The sequence below is a fragment of the Schistocerca americana genome, chromosome X (assembly GCF_021461395.2).
Source record: "Schistocerca americana isolate TAMUIC-IGC-003095 chromosome X, iqSchAmer2.1, whole genome shotgun sequence".
NCBI lineage: Eukaryota > Metazoa > Arthropoda > Insecta > Orthoptera > Acrididae > Schistocerca > Schistocerca americana.
This window is the reverse complement of record NC_060130.1, coordinates 834,311,094-834,338,751: the sequence shown is the minus strand read 5'-3', so window position 1 is coordinate 834,338,751 and position 27,658 is coordinate 834,311,094.

The following is a 27,658-nucleotide window of genomic DNA, read 5'->3' as shown; positions in this document are numbered from 1 at the left end:
TCATCTGCAGAGCTAGTTGGCATATAAACTTGTACTACTGTAGTAGGTGTGGGCTTCGTATCTATCTTGGCCACAATAATGCGTTCACTATGCTGTTTGTAGTAGCTTACCCGCATTCCTATTTTCCTATTCATTATTAAACCTACTCCTGCATTCCCCCTATTTGATTTTGTGTTTATAACCCTGTAGTCACCTGACCAGAAGTCTTGTTCCTCCTGCCACCGAACTTCACTAATTCCCACTATATCTAACTTCAACCTATCCATTTCCCTTTTTAAATTTTCTAACCTACCTGCCCGATTAAGGGATCTGACATTCCACGCTCCGATCCGTAGAACGCCAGTTTTCTTTCTCCTGATAACGACATCCTCTTGAGTAGTCCCCGCCCGGAGATCCGAATGGGGGACTATTTTACCTCCGGAATATTTTACCCAAGAGGACGCCATCATCACGTAATCATACAGTAAAGCTGCATGCCCTCGGGAAAAATTACGGCTGTAGTTTCCCCTTGCTTTCAGCCGTTCGCAGTACCAGCACAGCAAGGCCGTTTTGGTTATTGTTACAAGGCCAGATCAGTCAATCATCCAGACTGTTGCCCTTGCGACTACTGAAAAGGCTGCTGCCCCTCTTCAGGAACCACACGTTTGTCTGGCCTCTCAACAGATACCCCTCCGTTGTGGTTGCACCTACGGTACGGCTATCTGTATCGCTGAGGCACGCAAGCCTCCCCACCAACGGCAAGGTCCATGGTTCATGGGGGGGCTCTAAGGACTATGGGACTTAATATCTGAGGTCATCAGTCCCCTAAACTTAGAATTACTTAAATCTAACTAACCTAAGGACATCGCACGCATCCATGCCCGAGGCAGGATTCGAACCTGCGACCGTAGCAGCAGCGCGGTTCCAGACTGAAGCGCCTAGAACCGCTCGGCCACAGCGGCCGGCACACATGATCACGTAAAGCAGGTACAGATATACAATCGTTGTATATATGTAGGTATTCAGATAGATACATAATTTCTCTGTTTCGACGACTTAAGTGGTGTGTCTCAACACCGCTTCATTTGTCATAAGGAGAGCTAAGAATTTACAAATTATTGAAAAGTAGTGAGTAGTCTGATTTAAACGACAATCAGAATGAAACTTGGATCATGAGATTTTTTTTTTTTTGTATGTTTATGGCAGCAGAGTAAGTAATCATGTTACTCAAGTTCAGTTTTGATCATACAATTTCATGTGAAGTGATAAACATAAATATTACGAAATAACTTATTCAGTTTCATTATTCTCCCTTGTCATTTATCTCACGTAAAGTCTGTTACATAACGTTTGGCTCTAATGTAAATAACCACTGATGTGTCAAAAATAATGGGTGCCAGCAGATAAATGCAGCTGCTCCCTCAACTGAGTTGTATCTTCTGCAGCAGCTAAATAACGCTGCAACCATAATAATATTTTGTCCACGGTAGAATGATAAGTTGAGGAGAGGTCGTACCGAAAACGAAAAAATGAATTCAGAAGAATGTTATTAATTTGCACTGTTGCTATTGTGCATCGTCTTGCATTGAAAAGCACGTACCAAGAATTGCAGATCAGTCAACCACGTTTTTCCTTAGTTAAAATAACGTGTTTATCTGTTTCGTACACAGTCTCTGTTGGTGCAGCGCATATTCTCGTTTTGTGATGACGATTAGCCCCCTCTCAGTCCTTCGATGTGTAGAAAATTCGACGCAGGGAACAGAAGATTATCAAGACGATGTTCTGCTGGATCTTCAGTTCTTGGAACTTATTTCTTTCGCCTGCGTTTTCCTTTTCTCTTCTATTCTTTGTAAAATTTACCAAACAATTGTGTCTCGTCTTTAAATTTACTATTTCACTGCAACGATGCTGCTACGATAATTATCAGAAAACATTCTTTTCACCTGACTCTACACGCTCGAGTTGTTTCCATTGTCACCGCACTGAAGACACTTCTCTTCAATAAACATTCCAATTATTTACTACACTCAATACTACCACGTTTCTGCAAAATTACCAATTTCTTGACTAATAAACCGATACGTCCCTCTGCCCGTCATTAAACTCCCACTTCGCAACTTCAACTGCCTTTTTCAATGACCACTTGCCTCGTAATAAAAATTTACACAGATTTGCCTAAGGAATCACATTTTTCCCCCGACTTCTATCTCTAGGTCTGGAGTAAATGTATGACCAAAAATATCTTTCTTCAGGGTTCCGAAAATACGGAAATCGAAAGGGATATATTCGGGTCTGTACGGAGGACGTGTAAGGGCTTATCAAAAAACTTTTTCAGCGTAGTAGAATTAAGCTTGGCAACAAAATGGCCGTCCACATATTGCTAAGCTTGTTTCGAGTACGCTGCAGATGTTTCGCTCGATGACCTTCCACATACTCCATACGATCCCGATCCCTTACGATGTGATTTCGTTGCTTATGGTGGACCGAAGAAAGATATTTGTAGCCATCGACTTGCATCGGACGAACGGGTGCACGCCTTGGCACAATCATGGAACCATAGGCAAACACTAATGTTCTTCAATAAGGATATTGACAGTCTTAAGTCACAGCAGAACAAATGTTTTAACAGTTATGACTATTACTCTTGAAATAGTTCTCAGTTTACTTACCTTTTCTCAAATGGCTTGTTTTCACGCGCTGCCTCTTATACAACCACAACAAAGTCACTGCTACTGATTTGAGTATGAACATCCTCAGACAGGGCTAGTCCATTTATTGCTATTAGATCAAATACATTACGGTCACGAGAGGGCTTCCGAACTATCTAAACGACGTACTTTTTAGAAAAGCCATTTAGGAATGGCTAGGTAGGTGTCCTACAGTGGCCATCACTTTAACTTACTACTATCGATATCTGTATGATGAAATTCTTCTCCAATGACGACAGTATGAATACGAACAATAAACTTTATCAAGATGAGTATGTTTTAAAAGTTTTCTGTTACATATGGGCGTGATTTCGGTGCTTAATAGATAGATCTATTTACAAAATTGCGCCCACACTTGATACTGAGTCTTGCACAAGTAATCTGGCTTGTAGCTTCAACTTGTATCTCATCTGCTCCGAGGTTGTTGTATGTGGCGATAAATACACTACTTTCATTTCCCACATGCTTATACTTTCGATGTAGACGAACAGTTACCACAAAAATCCACACATCTGTCTATTTTAATTTTTACCGATATTCCTCTACCTAGTATTCTGTGAACTCCACACCTTTTTACGAGTGGTTCCAATCCTTGTACGTTCATGCTAATACATCGACATATGGTAAGGATGAAGCGGATGGAAAGACGCATAGGCTAAAAAACCCTTGTGAGTATCCCATACATCATAAGCTAGACGGCTCTCAAGTCAGTCTGTAGTGCACGACTGACCCATTTACGGAGAACCTACAGTTTACGAAGCTACAGCGCAAATCTAGGAACTCCCAGCCTTCTCCAGGTAGTCACACCATCTTCGCAGCTTCTGGTTCACACCGCCGACCCCTCTCAGAAGAAGTGGCCGGAAATCAGTTTTGCGGAGAATGCTGGGTATTGAAAGCTTCGCTGAAATTCCGTGAACAATGGCGAGGAATGTACAGTCAGGAGCTCCTATTAGTCATATATTTATTTTCAGTTTCGACTTCTGCTTGACACAGTACTCAGTGCTCCATAATGAACATGCGCATTCTGCGAGGTAAATCGCTATCATTTGGGTTTGTTGCGTATGATTCCGTCACAATTTGCAAGTCGCTGGATGAACCTGATGAACTTTACTTTCAGATTAAGTGTGGGGTTAAAATGTCGTTCGTCTTATATGACAAGTGCTTGTCTAAATCTTCCATTGCCTCAACCGTAGCAGAATACTATGACAACAAATCCTCGTGCGAAATAATAGGACTTCATTTCACCGTTCGCATGATTCAGACTCCACAGTAACCACTATTCATGTTCTGATTCCATCACAAACTCAAAATGGCAAATATTGAATGGATTACGTAGGAGGCAGCAGTAGCTGCTGTGTATGAAAGCAGAATCATGTTCAGACGGCTAAACTCACATACAAACCACCAAGACGTGAACAATGAAGGGCAACACCACTGAGAAGGGACAGTTCTCAACACAACAAAAGTGGTATATGAAAGTGGTATATGTCTTACAACAGCTATAATTTAATACGCTGTCGGAATACATAACACGGATAAAAATACTAATACTTCTCGCTGTAGTACTCCTGAATCATACTTTAATATCACTGGATAAAGATCTCTGTCAAAGAACAGTGCCACCACCAAACTCGCTACTGTTTCGCCAAAGTAATTCGTTATTACACAAATACTTTCTCCTTACCTACACGTGGCTAGTCTCCATTCTGCTCTTGACTATGACATATGACTTGGTTTGACACGCGCATAAACACGCATTATCACACAAAGCAGGTACAGACATAGAACCGTAGTAGTATTTATATAGCTATTTAGATAGATACACAATTTCTCTGATTCGGCGACTGAAATAGTGTGTGTCAACACAGTTTGCTTCATTTTCCGTAGGGACAGTTAAGAGTATATAAATTAATACGAATCAATGAAAACTACTGAGAAATCTGATTTAAAATGGCACTTAGAATAAAACTTGTGACATGAACATTTTATACAAGATTCACGGCTGCAGAGTATGAAAACATGTTAGTTAAGTATAGTTTTGGTAATACGATTTGATTGTAAAGTTCGCTGAAAAGGATTGTAGATCAGTCAACCTGCTGATTCCATATTTAAAACGACGTGTTTATCCTTACACAGTGTCCGTTGGTGCAGGGTATACTCTCGTTTTGTGTCGATCGGTCCCTTCTGAATAACTTCGATGTCTGGAGTCTTCGACGCATGAAACAGAAGATTATCGAGACGGCGTTCTGTTGAATTTTCAGTTCTTGAATCTTGTCTCCTACGTTTGCTTTTTCTTTTTTCTTCTCTTTTTTGTTGATAGTTTCGAAGAACTCAGCCGGCCGGTGTGGCCGTGCGGTTAAAGGTGCTTCAGTCTGGAACCGCGTGACCGCTACGGTCGCAGGTTCGAATCCTGCCTCGGGCACGGATGTGTGTGATGTCCTTAGGTTAGTTAGGTTTAGTTAGTTCTAAGTTCTAGGCGACTGATGACCTCAGAAGTTAAGTCGCATAGTGCTCAGAGCCATTTGAACCATTTCTCGAAGAACTCGTTTCTTCTCTGAAAAGCTGCTATTTCATTGCAACGGTAATCAGGTAGAAATTTCTCCGTTCCACAAGTCTCTACCAGCTCAAACTGCTTCCATTGTCACCGTAGTTCAATTCTCTTCTGCACGCTGCACACTCCAACTACTTACTACGCAGAATACTATCTCATTTCTGCAAAACTGTCACTTGTATTCACTAATAAACCAATCCGTACCGCTGTCTGTCTTTAAACTGCCACTTCTCAGCTTCAACATCTTTTCAGTTATCAGTTGCCTCGTAACAAAAATTGCGCACATTTGCTTACGAAATCACGTTTGTAACCAAGCCTGAATGTCTACGACTGGAGAAAATCTACGGTCACGCGTATCTTTCTCCAGGGCTCCGAAAGTTTGAAAATCGCATGGAAAAATTACGGGGCTTCATGGAAAACATGTAAGGGCTTACCAAAAACTTCTTCGGTGTAGTCGAAACAATTTTCGCTACAAAATGCTCGTCCATCAATTGTCAAGCTTGTTTGGAATACGCTGCAGAAATTTCGGTGGGAACCCTTACACATAGTCCATACGATCCCGAACTCTCCCCACGTTCTTTAAATGTTTTCGGAGGACTGAAGAATGACATTTCTGGCTATCGATTTGCTTCGGACGAAGTGGAGCACGCCTTGGTACAGTAATGGTACCTCATGCAACTGCAAACAGTTTTGAATAAGGGCTCTGACAGACTTGTCTCACAGTAGGATAAATGTTTTAATAGTTGTGGCGTTTTCCTCAACTATCTTGTTTTCACGGGCTGCCTCTTAATTAACTGCCTCAAATTCACTGATACTATTCTGAGTTTGAACATCCCCAGACAGGTCTAGTCCACTTATTACCATTAGATACAACATATTGCCACCACGAGTGGGCTTTCGAACTATCTAAACTAGATACATTTTAGAAAAGGCATTTAGCACTGTTTAGCGATGTGTCTAACCATGATCAACAACTACAAATATTTAATTATACCTATCAGTATCTCCATGACTAAAATCTTCTCCATTGATGACATTATGAATGTGCTACGTACATTTTAGGAAGATGAGTTTGTCTTTATCGTTTTCGGCTACATCTGGCCAGGGGTACGGTGATGAGTAAAAAATCCAATTCTAAGATCATGCACACACTTGATACTCAGTCTTGTCCAAATAATCTGGCATTTAGCTTCAGTTTGTATGACAGCGGATCCGAATTGGTTGTCTGTTGCAATAAAAACACTACTTTCATTTCACATACTTTTACGCTTTCGATATACGCTTTCATGCACCAAAACAGTTCCCACCGTTGTCAAATTCGATTTTTGCCTAAATTTCTGTAATTTGTATCGTGTGAACTCCACACCTATTTACGATTGCTAACAATCCGTGTACACTGTTGGGGATGCTTCGACAGCTGTCCAGGTTAAAGTGGAAGGAATGTCGCCTAGGTGAAAAAACCATTGAGAGCATCCCAAGCATCATCATTTAGATGGATCTGATTCATTTTGTTGTGTGCCACTGACCCATTTATGAAGACCCTACAGTTTTCAAGCCTACAGCGCTTATCTAGGAACTCCAAGCCCTGTCCAGTTTGTCACATGGTCTTCGAAGTCTCTCGTTCACGCCGCCCACTCTTCCCAGAAAAAGAATGATGCATATTGTAAGGTTCGTTGAAATTCCGTGAGCATGAGCATGCGTTAAGACTTTCTGCAGCTGTTATTTATCAAATATTTTTTTACAGTTTCCTCTTCTCTTCGACACAACACCCACTGCTCCATAAACGACATGCGCATTTGGCGAAGTAAACTGTCATTACTGTTTGTTGCTTATGATTACGTCAGTGTCTGCAAGTCGCTGGATTAACCTGCTGAGAGATGGGGTTAAATATGGTTTGTCGCACACTACAGGTGCTTATCTATTGCTGTCGTTCGCTAAACCGTGTAGAACACTATGTCATGCAATTCACGTATTAAATTGTAGGACTTCATTTCACCGTTCACTTGGTTCACTCTCCGCAGCAATCACTAGTTCTGTCGTAATTCCATCTCATCGCGAAACGATAAACACGAAACTACAGCAGTAAATGCTATGTATTAAAGGAAGAACGTGTTCAGAGGAATATACTCAGAGATAAGAAATCGACAAGTGAAGACTAACGTCCAACACCATTACGTACAGACAGTTCGTAACACAACCAAAGTGGTGTATACAAACAACAGTAATAATTTAATATGCTGTCGCAATACGTAACATGGATAAAAATATTAATACTGGAATACTCGCTGTAGTACCACTAAAGCGCACTTTAATATTACAGGACAGAGGTCAATGTCAATGAACACTCACGAAATTCCATCTCGAAACGTACTACTATTTAGTCAAAATAATTCAGTACTACAAACTTACTGTAACCGAACCTACATGTAGCAACCCTCCCTTCTGTTCCTGGCTGTGGCATATGACTTGATTCCACACACGTATATCCATACATAATCAGATAAAGCATTTACAGATATGGAATCGTAGCAGTATTTATGTGTCTATTTACATACACTATGTGATCAAAAGTATCCGGACACCCCCAGAAATACACGTTTTTCATATTAGGTGCATTGTGCTGCACCTACTGACAGATACTCCTTATCAGGGACCTCAGTAGTCATTAGACATCCTGAGAGAGCAGAATGGGGCGTTCTGCGGAACTCACAGACTTTTGAACGTGGTCAGGTGATTAAGTGTCAATTTTGTCATATGTCTGTGCTCGAGATTTTCAGGCTCGTAAACATCGCTAGATCCACTGTTCCCGGTGTGATATTGAAGTGGAAACGTGAAAGGACACGTACACCACAAAAGCGTACAGGCCGGCCTCGTCTGTTGACTGACAGAGACCGCCGACAGTTGAAGAGGATCATAGTGTGTGATAGTCACACATCTATCCAGACCATCACACAGGAACTCCAGACTGCATCAGGATCCAATGCAAGTACTATGACAGTTAGGCGGGAGGTGAGGAAACTTGGATTTCATGGCCGAGCGGCTTCTCATAAGCCACATAGCACGCCGGCAAATGCCAAACGACGCCTCGCCTGGTGTAAGGAGCTTAAACATTGGACCACTGAATAGTGGAAAAACGTTATGTGGAGTGAAAATTCGGAGGCGGTGGTGTTATGTTGTGGTCGTGTTTCTCACGGAGGCAGCTTGCATCCCTTGTTTTTTGTGTGGCATTATCACAGTACAGGCCTACATCAATGTTTTAAGCACCTTCTTGCTTCCCACTGTTGAAGACCGATTCAGGGATGGCGATTGCATCTTTAAACACGATCGAGCTCCTGTTCATAATGCACGGCCTGTGGTTGAGTGGTTGCACGACAGTAACATCCCTGTAATGAACTGGCGTGCTCAGAGTCCTGAACTGAATCCTACAGAACACCTCTGTGATGTTTTGGAACGCCGACTTCGTGCCAGGCCTCACCAACCGTCATCGATATCTCTCCTCAGTGCAGCATTCGGTGAAGAAAGGGCTCCCATTCCCAAGAAACCTTCCAGCACTTTATTGAACGTATGCCTGCGAGAGTGGAAGCTGTCATCAAGGCTAAGGGTGGGCCAACAACATATTGAATTCCAGCATTACCGATGGAGGGCGCCACGAACTTGTAAGTCATTTTCAGCGAAGTATCTGGATACTTTTGATCACATAGTGTACCTAAATAATATCTCTCTTTTGTCAACTGAAGTGCTGGTTGTCAACACAATCTGCTTCTTTTTTCATGAGGAGAGCTAAGAATTAATAAATTAGTACGAATATTATTGAAAATTATGGTGTAATCTGATTGAAAATGACAGTGAGAATGAAACAGCTTCCTTCATATAGCAGGATAAAGCATTTAAGGGCGCGAAAATTATGCATGTTAGTGTAAAATCGAATATATTTGAAATTTTTGCTCTCGTTCTGAGATAACTTATTCAGTTTCATTATTGTTCATTGTCATTTATCTCTACGTGAATTTCGTACGTAATGTTTTGCTCGATTGTAGATAGGCACTGATGTGCTGAAAATAAGGTCTGCCAGTAAAGAAATGTAGTTTCCCCCTCACCTGAGATGTATCCTCTACACCTGCTTAATATAGCATGAGCCATAGTAAATCATATGTCCACGGGAAGACGATAAGTTGACGATAGGTCGTGTCGAAAACGAATAAATTAATTCGGAATAGCGACTTGTTCTGAAATTACGTGCCTATGGAATATCGTCTCAGTTATGTGGTTGGATTCGTGATTTCCTGTTAAAGAGGTCACCGTTCATAGCAACTGACGGAAAGTCATGGAGTGAAACAGAACAGATTTCTGGTGTTCCCCTAGGTAGTGTTACAGGGCCTCTGCTGTTCCTTACCTATATAAACAATTTAGGATACAATTCGAGCAGCCATCTTAGGTTGTCTGCAGATGATGTTGACGTTTATTGTCTAGTAAACTCATCAGAAGACCAAAAAAATTTGCAAAAGGCATTTGAATGATGCGAAAATGTGGAATTGACCCTAATTAATGAAAAGTGTGAGATCGTCAAAATGAGTGCCAAAGGAATTTTTTTGTGAAGGGAAACCAAAGGCTGCCTTTTGTTGTCAGACACTTTGAAATTCTAACAGATCTACTAAAGAGACTTAATACAGTACGCTTGTCCGTCCTCTTTTTGGAGTACTGCTGTGCATTCTCGGATCCTCACGAGATGGGATTAACGGAGTATGCCGTGAAAGCTGAAAGAAGATCAGCATGTTTTTTATCACCGTCATAAAGGTGAGGAGTGCCTCTGGCTGTTCGAGAGTGGAATTATAGAGAATTGTTGTGAAGCAGGTACGATGAACCCTCTGCCAGGCACTGAAGTGTGATCTGCAGAGCATCCATGTAGATATAGATGTGGAGAAATGCTGTTCATTCTGCTCTTGTTCATCGTCTTGCTTTGAAAAGTTCGCTGATAAGAATTGTTGTCCAGTCAAATTCTTATTTCCATAGTTAAAGTAGTTTGTTTGGTACACAGTCTCCGTTGGTGCAGCGAATATTTTCGCCTTGTTATGACGAGTGGCCCTTGTCACGCTCTCGATTTCTGGAATCTTCGACGCAGGGAACAGATGATTATCGAGACGATGTTGCGCTGAATCTTCAGTTGTTGAATCTTCTGTTTCTTCTGCATTTCCTTTTGTCTTCTCTTCTCTTCTGATAATCTACAAAGAAATCTTGTCTTCTCTTAATATTGACTATTTCACTGTAACGATCTTGCTGTGCTAATTAGCTATAAACTTCATTGTCCACCAATCTCTGAGCTCATAAACTGATTCCACCGTCCCCGCCCTCCAATTCTCTTCTCCACGTTACTGTTTCCAAATACTTACTACATATAATACTACTGGATTTCTGCAAAATTATCACTTACCTCAGTAAAACCTGACACGGCCCTCTGCCCTTCTTTAAACTGCCTCTTCCCAGCATTAGCTGCCTTTGACATTTATCAACTGCCTCGTAACAAAAATTTGCACAGATTTGCCTAAGGAATCATGTTTTCACACAGACCTATATCACTACGACTGGAGCGATTTTGCGTCCACGAATATCTTTCTTCAGCGCCCCAAAAATATTTAAATCGCAAAGGGAGTTTTCCAGGCTGTATGGAGGACGTGTAAGGGCTTACCCAGAAACTTCTTTAGCGTAGACGAAATGACCTTTGCCGCGCGGGATTAGCCGAGCGGTCTGGGGCGCTGCAGTCATGGTCTGTGCAGCTGATCCCGGCGGAGGTTCGATTCCTCCCTCGGGAATGGGTGTGTCTGTTTGTCCTTAGGATAATTTAGGTTAAGTAGTGCGTAAGCTTAGGGACTGATGACCTTAACAGATTTCACACACATTTGAAAAATTTTTCGAAATGACCTTGGGAACGAAGTGTCCGTGCACATACTGCTAAGCTTGTTTCTAATACCCTGCAGAAGTTACACGGGTGCAACTACAAACGTTTGTCCATAACGACGTTGACAGTTTTATCCCACAGCAGGATAAATGTTTTAACGGTTATGGCTATTTCTCTTTAAATAATAGAGAGATTACTTATGTTTTTATCAAATGTCTTGTTTTCACTGTCTACCTCTTATACAACCACCTCAATGTCATTGATACCATTTTGAGTATGAACATCGTCAGACAGGTCTAGCCAATTTATTGCCATTAGATCTAGCATATTCACGAGTAGCATTCAAAACAAGCTTAGCAATATGTGGACAGGCGTTTTGTTGGGAAAGCTATTTCGACTGAACCGAAAAAGTTGCTTTGTAAGGCTTTACACATCCTCCATAGAGACCCGAAATCACCCATGTGATTTACTTATTTTCAGAGCCCTGAAGGAAGATATAAGTGGTCGAAGATTTGCTCCAGACGTAGAGATGGAGGCCTAGACATAATCGTGATTTCTTAGGCGAATCTGCGCAAATTGAAATTAAGAGGTAAGTGACAAATGAAATATGTTGTTGAAGCTGGGAAGTGGCCGTTTAAAAACGGGCTGAGGGACGTGTCGGTTCATTAGTGAAGAAAGTGGTTAATTTGCAGAAATGAGGTAGTATTCTGTGTAGTTGGTAGTTGCACAGTGTAATGTGGAGAAGAGAATTGCAGTACTTGTGTTTGTTGCCTATGACTTCGCCAGTGTCTACAAGTCGCCGGATGAACCTGCAGAACATTGCTTTCATATGGAATAGCTTACGTATAAGGCAGCAGTAGTTGCAACGTATGAAAGCAGAATCATGTTCAGAGTCCTTACCGCATATAAAAACCGATATTACGTGAACAATGAACGTCACCACTACTGAGAACAGACGGTTCTCAACACAACGAAAGTGGCATCTATCTTACAATAGTAATAATTTAATACGCTGTCGGAGTATATTGCACGGATAAAAATAATGATACTGCAACACTAGCTGTAGTACTTCTGTCGCACACTTCATTATAACTGGATAGAGGTCACTGTCAGTGACATGCCATCACCAAACACGCTATAGTTTCGCCAAAATAATGCTTTACTACACAAATGCCTTCGCTTTACCTAACGTGGCGAACTTTCCATCAGTTTTTGACTATGACATATCACTTTATTCGGCACACGCATATACACACATAATCACATACAGCAGGTAACAGACATAGAATCGCATTAGTATTTACGTAGCCACTTATAAGATAAATAACTTCTCTATTTCGACATTTTTCATAAGGACAACTAAGAATGTATAAAATAATACGACTTATTGAAACTATTTAGCAATCTGATTTAAAAAGACATTCAGAATGAAACTTGCGACTTGAAAAATTTACCAAAAAGTCATGGCTGATGAGTGTAGAACAACGCTACTTAACTTCAATTTAGACACCTCAATTTGATGGTAAGTGATAAAATGAACGAATTTTACAAAAGCAAGCTTAAATTCTCAAAATGCTTATGGCAGTTGATGTAGACAGCTCTCAGGTAAGCATGATTTCACTGTTTCATTTAAATAGTGATACGAAGCATTTGAATGCGAGAAAATTATGTTTCGTAGTGAAAAATAGAATATATTTGTGAATTTTGTTCAAGTCCTGAAATAATTTATTCTGTTTCATTGTTCTTCATTTCATTTTATCTCTAAGTGAAGTCTATTACGTGACGTTTCGACGAAAGTAAATACTTACAGACATGTCCAAGTTAATGGCTTCCAGTAGTGAAATGTAGTTGCTGCTTCAACTGAGACATATCTTCTGCAGCAGCTGAATAACACAGGAGTTATAAGCAATCAGATGTCCACGAGAGCACGATAAGTTGACGATTGGTGGTAACGAATTCAGAAAAATGTTATTAATTCATACTTGTGCCGTTTGGATCGTCTGGCTTTGTAAAGATCGCTGATAAAAATTGAAGTTCAGTCAACCAACTGTTTCCTTAGTTCAAATTACGAGTTTACCTGTTTCGTACACAGTCCCTGTTGGTGCATCGAATATTATCGTTTTGTGAGGTGCATTCGTCCCATGTCATAGGTTCGATGTGTGGAATCTTCGACGCAGGAAACGGAAGATTATGTATACGATATTCTGCTGAATCTTCACTTCTTGAATCTTATCTCTTACTTCTGCTTTCTCTTTTGTCTTCTCTTCTCTTCTGATAATGTCAAAGAAATCGCGTCTTCTTTGAAAAGTTTGTTATTTCAACGTAACCATGCTGCTTTGATAACTAGCCGGAAACTTTTCCGTTTCACATGTCTCTGCACGCTCAATGCTTCCATGGTCACCATACTGAAATTCTCTTCTCCACGTCACACATTCCCATTATTTACTACACAGAATACTACCTCATTTCTTGAAAATTATCGGTTTCTTCACCAATAAATACACACGTCCCTTTGCCCGTCCTTAAAATGCCACTTTGGACCTTCAACTGTCTCTCTCATTTATCACTTGCAACGTAATTAAAGTTTGTTCAGATGTGCCTAAGTAATCACGTTTGTATATATTCGTATATCTCTACCTCTGGCGCAAATATACGGTCACGAATATTTTTCTTCAGGATCCCGAAAATATAGAAATATCAAGGGCAGAGGTTGGGGCTGTATTGAGGATTTGTAATGGCTTACCAAGAAACTTCTTCAGTGTACTCGAAATAACTTTCGCAACGAAATGCACGTCTACTTATTGGTAAGCTTGTTGTGAATACTTTACACAAGTTTCGCTGGAAGTCCTAACTTATCCTCCATTCGATCCCGATATCTACCCACGTGATTTTCATGTTTTTGAAATACTGAAGAAAGACATTCGTAACCATCGAATTGTTTTGGGCGACTAGGAGCACGTCTTGGTACAATCATGGTACCATAGGCAACCGTAAACACATTTCCATAAGAGTACTGACAGACTTGTCTCACAGCAGGATAAATGTTTCAACAGTTACGGCATTTACTCTTGAAATAATAAACTGTTTACTTACTTTTTCCCCAACTATCTTGATTTCATGGGCTGCCTCTTATGAAACAGCCTCAACGTCACTGAATATAAACATCCTTAGACAGGTCTAGGCCATTTACTGTCATTAGATGTTTATCCATCACGAGCGGCCTTCCGAACTACCTTAAGTAGGTACCTTTTAGAAAAGGCATTTAGCAATGTTCAGCGAAGTATCTTACCTTGCGTAACACTTACAAATTAGTAATTACTACTATCGATATCTGTATGATTAAAATCTTCTCCAAATATTACAGTATGAATAGGGAACAGTTTTCGGCCACATCTGGGAGTGAGTCCCGTGGTTAATAGATAGATGCAGTTATATGGTTATGTCCACACTTGATAGTCAGACTTGCCTAAATAATCAGGCATGCTGCTTCAATTTGTATCGAAGTTGATCCGAGTTTGTTGTCTCTTGCGATAAATACAGTGATTCAGTTTCCCATACGCTTATACTTTCGATGTACACTTGCATTTACCACAAAAATTCTCATCGCTGTAAATTTCGATGTTTACCTAAATTTCTGTACCTGGAATCGCGTGAACTCCTCACATTTTTACAAGCGCTTCCTATCATTGCACGTTTTTGTGAATGCTTCGGTAGCTGGTCAGGGTAAAGTGAGTGGAATGTCTCCTAGGCTTAAATCCGTCATGAGTATACAACTCACCGTCAGCTAGATGGATCTGATTTCGGTTTGTAGTGCGCCACTGACGCATTTACGGAAGACCTACAGATTTCGAAATTGCAGCGCTAATCTATTAAGTCCCAGTACATTTCAGCTTGACACGCAAACTACGAAGTCTTTGGTTGACGCCACGCACTCGTCTCCGCGATCAGTTCCGTGGAGATTGCTGCATATTGTAAGCTTCATTGAAACTCTGTGAGCAAGGGCGTGGATTTAGACCCCTGCAGCTCTTGTTCATAGAATTATTTTTTTTAATTTCGTCTTCTACTCGGCAAACACTCACTGCTCCAAAATCGACTTGCGCGTTTGCCAGTTATACTTCTATCACTTGTGTTTTTTGCTTATGATTCCGTCAGTCGCTGGATGAACATACTGAATTTTACTTTCAGATGGAATACAGGATTAAAATGCCGTTTGGCTAAACCGTGAAGAATACTATGTCATGAAATTCCTGTGTGAAGTAATAGGACTTCATTTCAACCTTTACTTGGTTCACACTCCACAGCAACCACTAATCATATTCTGATTCCACCACTAACTCGAAACGACAAATACAAAATGGCTTACGTAGGAGGAGCAATAATTGCTATGTATGAACGCAGGAACATGTTTAGAGGAATAATCTCAGAGAGAACCCGACAAGACGTGAACAATGAACGTCAAGAACACTGAGTACAGACAGTTCTCAACACAACAAAAGTGGTGAATATCTTGTAACTGTACCAATTTAACATGCGGTGGGAATATATAATATAGATTAAAATATCCATACAGGAATATTCTCTATAATACTACTGAAACACATTTTAATATTACTCGATACATGTCACTGTCAATGAACAATCACGAAATAGCACCAACAAACCTGCTACTTTTTTCGCCAATATAATCAATTGCTACACAGATACTATCGTTTAACGTATACGACCCCTCCCCTCCAAACCGCCCACCCACCATGAACCATAGACCTTGCCGTGGTGGAGAGGCTTGCGTGTCTCAATGATACAGATAGCCGTACCGTAGGTGCAACCACACTGGAGAGGTATGTGTTGAGAGGCCACACAAGCAAGCAGTTCCTTAAGAGATCTGCATGTCTTCGTATGTGATACACATTGTACACACGCTGGAAAGATATCTCTTACAGATTCTGAAGTGCATATAGTGGGTCTTCTCAAAGTTGAATGGCAGTGGATTAGCTTTAAACCATTCATCAATGTCAGTGAAAATTTGATCTAAATCTGTACTTGACTTGCTACTTATTGCAGTGTTTGTATCATTTGCAAACAAAACGAATTTAGTATCTGCCAATGAAACAGACGAGAGGTCATTAATGTACACAAGAAAAAGCAATGAACCCAAGATGGAACCTTGAGGAACACCACATGTAATAAATCCACATTCAGATGAAGACTGACTGCTTACTGCAGAGGTATTTCGCAATGACACCCTTCGTTTCCTGTTAAGTAGATAAGACTCAAACCATTTCGCAGCATTGCTGGTGACACCATAATTTTCTAATGTACATAAGAGAATGCTGTGCCTCACACAGTCAAAGGCTTTTCACAGGTTACAGAAAATGTCAGAAGCCTCTGATTTATTATATAACAAATAAAGCACATTCTTACTGCAAGTTTAAATACATTTCTCTGTATCAGAACCCTTAAGAAATCCAAACTCTGACATGGAAAATACACTCCTGGAAATTGAAATAAGAACACCGTGAATTCATTGTCCCAGGAAGGGGAAACTTTATTGACACATTCCTGGGGTCAGATACATCACATGATCACACTGACAGAACCACAGGCACATAGACACAGGCAACAGAGCATGCACAATGTCGGCACTAGTACAGTGAATATCCACCTTTCGCAGCAATGCAGGCTGCTATTCTCCCATGGAGACGATCGTAGAGATGCTGGATGTAGTCCTGTGGAACGGCTTGCCATGCCATTTCCACCTGGCGCCTCAGTTGGACCAGCGTTCGTGCTGGACGTGCAGACCGCGTGAGACGACGCTTCATCCAGTCCCAAACATGCTCAATGGGGGACAGATCCGGAGATCTTGCTGGCCAGGGTAGTTGACTTACACCTTCTAGAGCACGTTGGGTGGCACGGGATACATGCGGACGTGCATTGTCCTGTTGGAACAGCAAGTTCCCTTGCCGGTCTAGGAATGGTAGAACGATGGGTTCGATGACGGTTTGGATGTACCGTGCACTATTCAGTGTCCCCTCGACGATCACCAGTGGTGTACGGCCAGTGTAGGAGATCGCTCCCCACACCATGATGCCGGGTGTTGGCCCTGTGTGCCTCGGTCGTATGCAGTCCTGATTGTGGCGCTCACCTGCACGGCGCCAAACACGCATACGACCATCATTGGCACCAAGGCAGAAGCGACTCTCATCGCTGAAGACGACACGTCTCCATTCGTCCCTCCATTCACGCCTGTCGCGACACCACTGGAGGCGGGCTGCACGATGTTGGGGCGTGAGTGGAAGACGGCCTAACGGTGTGCGGGACCGTAGCCCAGCTTCATGGAGACGGTTGCGAATGGTCCTCGCCGATACCCCAGGAGCAACAGTGTCCTTAATTTGCTGGGAAGTGGCGGTGCGGTCCCCTACGGCACTGCGTAGGATCCTACGGTCTTGGCGTGCACCCGTGCGTCGCTGCGGTCCTGTCCCAGGTCGACGGGCACGTGCACCTTCCGCCGACCACTGGCGACAACATCGATGTACTGTGGAGACCTCACGCCCCACGTGTTGAGCAATTCGGCGGTACGTCCACCCGGCCTCCCGCATGCCCACTATACGCCCTCGCTCAAAGTCCGTCAACTGCACATACGGTTCACGTCCACGCTGTCGCAGCATGCTACCAGTGTTAAAGACTGCGATGGAGCTCCGTATGCCACGGCAAACTGGCTGACACTGACGGCGGCGGTGCACAAATGCTGCGCAGCTAGCGCCATTCTACGGCCAACACCGCGGTTCCTGGTGTGTCCGCTGTGCCGTGCGTGTGATCATTGCTTGTACAGCCCTCTCGCAGTGTCCGGAGCAAGTATGGTGGGTCTGACACACCGGTGTCAATGTGTTCTTTTTTCCATTTCCAGGAGTGTATATTATTTGCAGCCAGATACTTACGGAGACGCTTGAAAACTACCCTTTCAAATATTTTTGAAATATCCGGCAAAAGTGAAATAGATCGGTACTTTGATAGTATCTCTTTATCCCTCATATAGTAAAGAGGTTTAACTTCAGCGTATTTTAGCCAGTCTAGAAATGTTCAGCTGATATGACATTGATTACACAAGCAACTTAAGACAGAACTCAACTCGTATGAGCACTCTTTCATTAACTCCGTTGATATGTGATCGTATCTACTAGAATACTTAGATTTTAAGGATTTTATAATGCATGCCATTTATTCAGGAGACATGAGTGTCATTTCCATTTTACTGAAGTTATTTTTAAGGACTGGTCTCTGATACTTCATTACACTGTTCACCAAACCTGACAAACCTAAACTGTCAGTAACAGACATAAGAGGTTTGCAACACGACATGCACTTGTTACCACGCTATTATTTTTAGAGCTATCTATTTGTCGTCCTTTCTGGCCCCACCTGTCTCTGTCTTCACTATATCCCATACAGTTTTTATTTTGCTGCCCAGTGTAATTCACATAGTTGAGAGAGCCAAAAATTTAATAGGCATGGGCGACTGGAATTTGACGATAGGTAAAGGGAGAGACGAAAATGTAGTAGGTGAATTTGTGCTGGAGGAAAGGAATGAAAGAGGAAGTCACCTGCAGAATCTTGCACACAGCATAGTTTAATCATAGCTACACTTGGTTTAAGAATCATGAGAGAAGGTTGTATATGCGGAAGAGACCTGGAGGTACCGGAAGGTTTCAGACTGAATATATAATAATTAGACAGACATTTAGTAACCATAATTAAACTGTAAGGCATTTCCAGGAACAGATGTGGACTCTGCCCACAATTATTGGTTACGAACTGTAGATTAAAACTGAAGAAACTTTAAAAAGGTAGGAATTTAAGGAAATGAGACTTGGATAAACTGCAAGAACCGGAGGTTATGAAAGGAGAAAATATAAAAATACAGAAAATGAAGCAGGCGAAAAGGAATATAAACGTCTCAAAAATGAGATCGACATGAAGTGGAAAATAGCTAAGCAGGGATGGCTAGAGGACAAATGTAAGCATGTATGGACATACGTCACTAGGGATAAGATGGATACTGCCTACTGGAAAATTAAAGAGATTTTTGGAGAAAAGAGAACTACCTGTATGAATATCAAGAGCTCAGGTGCAGAACAAGTCCTAAGCAAAGAAGGGAAAGCAGAAAGGTGGACGGTGTATATAGACAGTCTATACAAGGGCGATGTACTTGAAGGCATTACTATGGAAATGGACGGGGGCGTAGATGAAGATGAAATGGGAGATATGATACGGTGTGAAGAAATTGACAGAGCGCTAAAAGACTTAAGTCGAAACAAGGACCCGGGAGTAGACAATATTCCATTAGAACAACTGATAGCCTTGGGAAAGCTAGCCATGACAAAACTCTACTATCTGGTGAGCAAGATGTATGAGACAAGCGAAATACCCTCAGACTTCATGAAAAATACAGGAATTCCAACCCAAAGAAAGCAGGTGTTGACAGGTACGAAAGCCGGCCGCTGTGGACGAGCGGTTTTAGGCGCTTCAGTCTGGAACCGCGCGACCGCTACGGTTGCAGGTTCGAATCCTGCCTCGGGCATGGATGTGTGTGATGTCCTTAGGTTAGTTAGGTTTAAGTAGTTCTAAGTGACTGATGACCTCAGATGTTAAGTGCCATAGCGCTCAGAGCTCCCTTTTTTTTTTTTTTTTAACAGGTACGAAAATTACCGAACTATCATTTTAATAAATCACGGCTGCAAAATAGTAACACGAATTCTTTAAAGTAGAATGGAAAAACCGGTAGAAGCCGGCCTCAGGGAAAATTAGTTTGGATTCCGGAGAAATGTAGGAACACGCGAGGCAACACTGACCCTTCGAATTCTCATGGAAGATAGTTTAAGGAAAGGCAAACCTATATTTATATCATTAGTAGACATACAGAAAGCTTCTTACACTCTCTCTCAAATTCAAAAGGCGGCTGGGATAAAATATAGGCAACGAACGGCCATTTACAATTTGTATACGACCCTGATGGCAGTTATAAAAGTAAACGGTCACGAAAGGGAAACAGTGGCAGAGAAGGGAGTGAGACGGGGTTGTAGCCTACCCTCGATGTAATTCAATCTGTATATTGAGCAAGCAGTAAAGAAAACAAATGAAAAATTTGGACTAGGAATTAAAGTCCAGGGAGATGAAATTAAAACTTTGAAGTTTGCCGATGACATAGTAATTCTCTTAGAGACAGCAAAGCGCTTGGAAGATCAGTTGAAGGAATTGGACAGTATCTTGGAAGGAGGGTATAACGTGAACATCAACAAAATCAAAACAAGGATAATGGAACATAGTCGAATTAAATCAGGTGATGCAAAGTGTATCAGATTAGGATATGAGACACTGAAAGCACTCGACGAGTTTTGCTATTAGGGAAGATAAATAACTGATGATGGCCGAAGTAGGGAGGATATAAAATGTAGACTGGCAATGGCAAGAAAAGCGTTTCTGAAGAAGAGAAATTTGTTAACATGGAGTATAGATATGTGTCAGGAAGTCCTTTCTGAAAGTATTTGTATGGTGTGTAACCATGTATGGAAGTGAACCATGGACGATAAACCCTTGAGACAAGAAGTGAATAGAAGTTTTTGAAATATGGTGCTACAGAATAATCCTGCACGTTAGGTGGACCAATCACGTAACTAAGGTACAGGATAGAGTAGCGTGGAGAACTGCATCAAACCAGTCTTTGGACTGAAGAACACCGTACCAACAACAACTTACACGTTGGTAGCCCCCTTCTGCTCCAGGCTATGTCATATTTCTTGAACCCACATAGGGATATACACACATAATCACATAAAGCAGGTACAGATACAGAATGGATAAATAATTTCTCTATTTCGACGACTGAACTTCTGTGTGTCAACACAATTTGCTTCATTATTAATAAGCAGAGCTAAGAAATTATAAATTAACACGAATTAAAAAAATTATTGAACCATCTGAATTAAAATGTCAATTGCAATGAAGCTTGCTACATGAAGAGTTTATCAAAAGAGTATGGCTGCACAGTATGGAATCATGCTAGTTAAGTTTAGTTTTGATAATGCAATTTGATGTGAAGATATAAAATGAACGAATTTTACAAAACAAACTTAAATATCCAAACTGCTTATGGCAGCTGATGGAAACAGTAGCGATTCTTTTTACACTTTGCTCCCGTGAACGCATGTTTCCGCTTCTTTATTTAAATAGTGGAATAAAGAATTTGATGAGATAAAATTATGCGTGTTACTTGAAACTCGAATAAATTTGCGTTTATTGCTCTTGTTCTGAAATATCTCATTCGGTTTCATTACCCTTCATTGTCATTTACCTCTACGTGAAGTGTGTTACATAATGTTAGGGACGAATGTAAATAACCACTGATGTGTCGAATATAATGGCTACCAGTAGGGAAATATAGTTGCTCTCTCACCTGAGATGTACCTACTGCAGCAGCTGAATAACGCGGGAGCCATAATACAATATTTGTCCACGGGAAGGCGATAAGTTGATGACGAGTCTTATCGAAAACGAATAGATTAACTCAGATAAAAGCTGTTAATGCACATTGTTGCTCCTGTGTATTGTCTTGCTTTGAAAAATTCGCTGATAAGAATTTTACTCCAGTCATCCTCCTGTTTGCTTTGTTAAAATAACAGGTTTGTCTGTTTCTTACACAGCCTCTGTCTGTGCAGCGTATATTTGTGGTGGTTGGTCCCTTCTCACACTTCCGATGTCCGATGTCTGGAATCATCGACGCAGGAAACAAGATCATCGACATGATGTTCTGCTGAATCTTCAGTTCTTGCAACTTATCTCCTCCGTCTACTTTCTCTTTTGCCTTGTCTTCTCTGTTAGTAGTTTATAAAAAATCGTGTCTCCTCGTATTATTTTATATTTAACTGTAAAGTTGCTGCTATGATAATTAGCTAGAAATTACTTCGTTTCACCCCTCTCATCATGCTCAAGCTACTTCCATTGTCACCTTACTGCATTCCTCTTCTTCACGTTACACATTCCAACTATTTGTTTCACAGAATACTGCCTCATTTCCGCAAAATTGCCGCTTTCTTCACTAATAAAAAGGTATGTCCCTCTGCCCATCTTTAAACTACCACTTCCCAGCTTCAACTGCCGTTCTCATTTATCATTTGCCTAGTAATCAAACTTTACGCAGATTTGCTTAAGAAATCATGTTTGTACCCAGGCCTGTATCTCCATGTCAGGAGCAAATGTACGGTGACGAATATCTTTCTGGAGGGCCACGAAGATATGAAATCTCAAGGACAGAGACTGGGGATGTATGGAGGATGAGGAGGGACGTACCAAGGAACGTCTTCTGCGTAGTCCTGTTACATCACACGCAAACTTGATGACGTTTGTTCTACTACGGATTATCAAACGGCAATTATCGACAAGCACTTGACGTGGACGACAAACAGCATTTTAACCCCGCTGTCCATATGAAAGTAAGATTCGCAGATTCATCCAGCGACATAGAGACACTGACGGAATCATAAGCAGAAAAAACTAGTGACCGCAGCTTACCTCGCAGAACTGGTATGTCGTTTATGGTGAAGAGTGGGGTTGTGCCTAGTGGAAGATGAAACTGAAAAAAATATTTGAAGAATAGTACGTGCAGCAGTCTTAATTGACGCTATTGCTCACGGAATATCGTCGAAGGTTACAAGACAGCATTCTCCGCGGAACTGATCGCGAACGCCTTGTTCCGAGACGTGTGGTCTGTGACAATAAGGGACTTCGAAGATCCTGCGACAAGCTGGACAGTGCTGGGAGCTCCTGGATTAGCTCTGTAGGTTCGAAAACGGTTGAGTCTCCGTAAATGGGAAATGGCGCACTGCAAGCGGAGGTGAAATCCGCCTAGGTGATGGTGTGTGGAATACATACAATGGTTTTTCATCCTATGACCATTCCATCCGCCTCACCTTGATGAGCTCTCGAAGTATTCGTAAAAATTTGCTTGGATTGGAAGCACCCGTCCAAATGTCTGGAGGCCACACGATACAAGGTACAGAAATTTAGGAAAAAATCAAAATTTATAGCGGTGAGAATTTTTGTGGTAAATGCACCGGAGGCATAAGCGTAGGGGAAACGCAATTAGTGTATTTATCGCAAAGGGTAACCAGTTTCGACCATTTCTGATACAAACTGAAACTGCATTTCAGACTATTTGGGCAAGAGTCAGTATCAAGTGTGGGAACAATCTAATAAAATGATCTATTTATTTACTACCGGAATCATGCGAAAATGTAACCGAAAACATTAAAGATAAATTTATCTCGTGAGTATGTACGTTGCTCATTCATACTGTCATAATTTGAGATGATTTTAATCATACAAGTATAGATAGGAATAATAAAATATTTCTAAGTGTTGGTCACGGTAAGACACCTCGCTGAACATTGGTAAATGCCTTACCTAATAAGCAGCTTCTTTAGATAGTTCGGAAGTGCATTCTTGAAGGAAATTTATTGGATCTAATGGCAATAAATGGAATAGACCTATCTGAGGACGTTCATACTCACAATGGTATCAGTGACTTTGGCCCTGGGGGTAGCTCCTCCTTTCGCAGGAGAGCTTCTGTAAAGTTTGGAAGGTAGGAGACGAGGTACTGGCAGAAGTAAAGCTGTGAGTACCGGGCGTGAGTCGTGCTTCGGTAGCTCAGTTGGTAGAGCACTTGACCGCGAAAGGCAAAGGTCCCGAGTTCGAGTCTCGGTCGGGCACACAGTTTTAATCTGCCAGGAAGTTTCATATCAGCGCACACTCCGCTGCAGAGTGAAAATCTCATTCTGATGAGAAGTGCTGGTCGATAACTGCTATTTACTAAACCGTAGGAATTAATTTGACCGTTCATCGTTCAATTTGATTCGACACACGCATATACACACATAAGCTCATAAAGCAAGTACAAATATAAGATCATAGTAGTGGTTATGTACCTTTTTAGGTAGATAAATAATTTCTCTGTTTTGACAATTGAAGTACTGTATGGAAACAAAGTTTGCTTCACTTTTCATAAGGAGAGCAATAAAGTTATAAATTCCTACGAATTACTGAAAAATACTGAGCAATGTCAGCACCACTATCTATAGATCTGTCTCGACGCAACTAAAGTGGTGCGTATCTTAAAACAGTAATAATTCAATATGCCGCAGGAATATGTAACGCTGATTAAATTATTAATTCTGGAATACTTTCTGTAATACTACTGAACCACACTTTAATACTACTCGATAGAGGTCACTGTCAATGAACGTCCACGAAATCCCACCACCAAACCTGACATAGTTTCACCAAAATAATTCAGTACAACACAAATACTGTATTTTCGCCTAACCTACACGTGGCTAGCCTCCCTTCCGATAATGACTATGACAGATGACACAAGCATATTTTCGGTTACATCTGGGCGTGAGTCCGGTGGTCGATAGTTAGACCCTACTCCAAGATTATGCCCAAACGTGAAAATGCGTCTTGGCCTAATCATCTGGCTTGCAGCACCAAATTCAATTTCAGCTGATCTGCCTTTGTTGTCTCTTGCGATAAATACACCACTTCTATTTTCTCTACGCTTATGTTTTCGATATACACTTTCATTTACCACAAAAATACTCGCCGCAGTCAAATTCGGTTTTTACCTACATTTCTGTACCTTTTATTGTGTGAACTCTACACCTTTCCACGAGTGCCTCCAACCCTTGTACGTTGTTGCGAATGCTTCGTTAGCTGATCGGGGTGAAGTGGATGGAAAGTCCGTAGGATAAAAAACCATTCTTAGTATCCCACACACCATCACCTAGACGGCTCTCATCTGGGTTTGTATTGCGCCACTGATCCATTAACGGAGATTCTACAGTTTTCGAAGCTACAGTGCTAATCTAGGAACTCCCACACAGTCTTCAAAGCCTCTGGTTCACACCGCTCACTCGTCTCAGAACAAGAGGTCCGCGATAAGTTCTGCGGAGAACGCTGAATATTGCAAGCTTCGTTGAAATTCCATAAATAAGGACGTGTATTTAGACTTTTGCAGTTCCTATTCAGAAAATATATTTTTTTCAATTTCGTCTTCTACACGTCACAACACTCATAGCTCCATAAACGACATGAGCATTCTTCGAGGTGAACCGTTATCTCTTGTGTGTTGTTGCTTGTGTTTCAGTCAGTGTCTGCAAGTTGCTGGATGAATCTGCTGAACTTTAGTTTCAGATGAAATGTGAGATTAAAATATCATTTCTCCTGCATACATACGCTCGTCGATAACTACCGTCGGCTAAACTGTATTAGAATTCTGTATCATTATTTTTCCCGTGAGAAATAATAGGAATTCATTTCACTTTTCACTTGGTTTACACTCCACAGCAATCACGAATTCTGTTCTGATTCCATCACAAACTCAAAATGAAGTATTCGGGATGACTTAAGTAGGAGGCTACATATCAAGGCAGAAACATGTTCTGAGGAATAAACTCACAGATATTCCGATAAAATGTGAGCAATGAACGTCAACCCCACTATGTATAGAACTCTCTTGGTGCATATATTAACACAGTAATAATTCTGTATGCTGTTGGAATACGTAACACTGATAAAATTATTAATACTGGAATACTCACTGTAGTACTACTGAACCACACTTCAGTATTACTCGGTAGAGGTCACTATCAACGAACACTCACGAAATCGCACAACCAAACTTGCCAGTGTTTCGCCAAAATAATTCAGTACTACACGAATACTACAAGGGCTAGTCTATTTTCTGCTCTTGACTATGACAGAAGACTTGATTCCACACACGCACATACACACCTAATGACATAAAGCAGTTGCAGATATACACTCCTGGAAATGGAAAAAAGAACACATTGACACTGGTGTGTCAGACCCACCATACTTGCTCCGGACACTGCGAGAGGGCTGTACAGGCAATGATCACATGCACGGCACAGCGGACACACCAGGAACCGTGGTGTTGGCCGTCGAATGGCGCTAGCTGCGCAGCATTTGTGCACCGCCGCCGTCAGTGTCAGCCAGTTTGCCGTGGCATACGGAGCTCCATCGCAGTCTTTAACACTGGTAGCATGCCGCGACAGCGTGGACGTGAACCGTATGTGCAGTTGACGGACTTTGAGCGAGGGCGTATAGTGGGCATGCGGGAGGCCTCGTGGACGTACCGCCGAATTGCTCAACACGTGGGGCGTGAGGTCTCCACAGTACATCGATGTTGTCGCCAGTGGTCGGCGGAAGGTGCACGTGCCCGTCGACCTGGGACCGGACCGCAGCGACACACGGATGCACGCCAAGACCGTAGGATCCTACGCAGTGCCGTAGGGGACCGCACCGCCACTTCCCAGCAAATTAGGGACACTGTTGCTCCTGGGGTATCGGCGAGGACCATTCGCAACCGTCTCCATGAAGCTGGGCTACGGTCCCGCACACCGTTAGGCCGTCTTCCGCTCATGCCCCAACATCGTGCAGCCCGCCTCCAATTGTGTCGCGACAGGTGTGAATGGAGGGACGAATGGAGACGTGTCGTCTTCAGCGATGAGAGTCGCTTCTGCCTTGGTGCCAATGATGGTCGTATGCGTGTTTGGCGCTGTGCAGGCGAGCGCCACAATCAGGACTGCATACGACTGAGGCACACAGGGCCAACACCCGGCATCATGATGTGGGGAGCGATCTCCTACACTGGCCGTACACCACTGGTGATCGTCGAGGGGACACTGAATAGTGCACGGTACATCCAAACCGTCATCGAACCCATCGTTCTACCATTCCTAGACCGGCAAGGGAATTTACTGTTCCAACAGGACAATGCACGTCCGCATGTATCCCGTGCCACCCAATGTGCTCTAGAAGGTGTAAGTCAACTACCCTGGCCAGCAAGATCTCCGGATCTGTCCCCCATTGAGCATGTTTGGGACTGGATGAAGCGTCGTCTCACGCGGTCTGCACGTCTAGCACGAACGCTGGTCCAACTGAGGCGCCAGGTGGAAATGGCATGGCAAGCCGTTCCACAGGACTACATCCAGCATCTCTACGATCGTCTCCATGGGAGAATAGCAGCCTGCATTTCTGCGAAAGGTGGATATACACTGTACTAGTGCCGACATTGTGCATGCTCCGTTGCCTGTGTCTATGTGCCTGTGGTTCTGTCAGTGTGATCAGGTGATGTATCTGACCCCAGGAATGTGTCAATAAAGTTTCCCCTTCCTGGGACAATGAATTCACGGTGTTCATATTTCAATTTCCAGGAGTGTAGAATCGTAGTAGTATTTACGTAGCTGTTTAGATAGATAATTAATTTCACGCTTTCGACGAATCAGGTGGTGTGTGTCGACACAGTTTGCTTCATTTTTTACAAGGTGCGCTATGAATCTATAAATCAATACGAATTATTGAAAAACATTGAGCACTCTAATTTAAAATGACAGTCAGAATGAAACTTGCGACATGAAATGTTTATCGAAGGTTTATGGCTGAAAAGTATGGAAC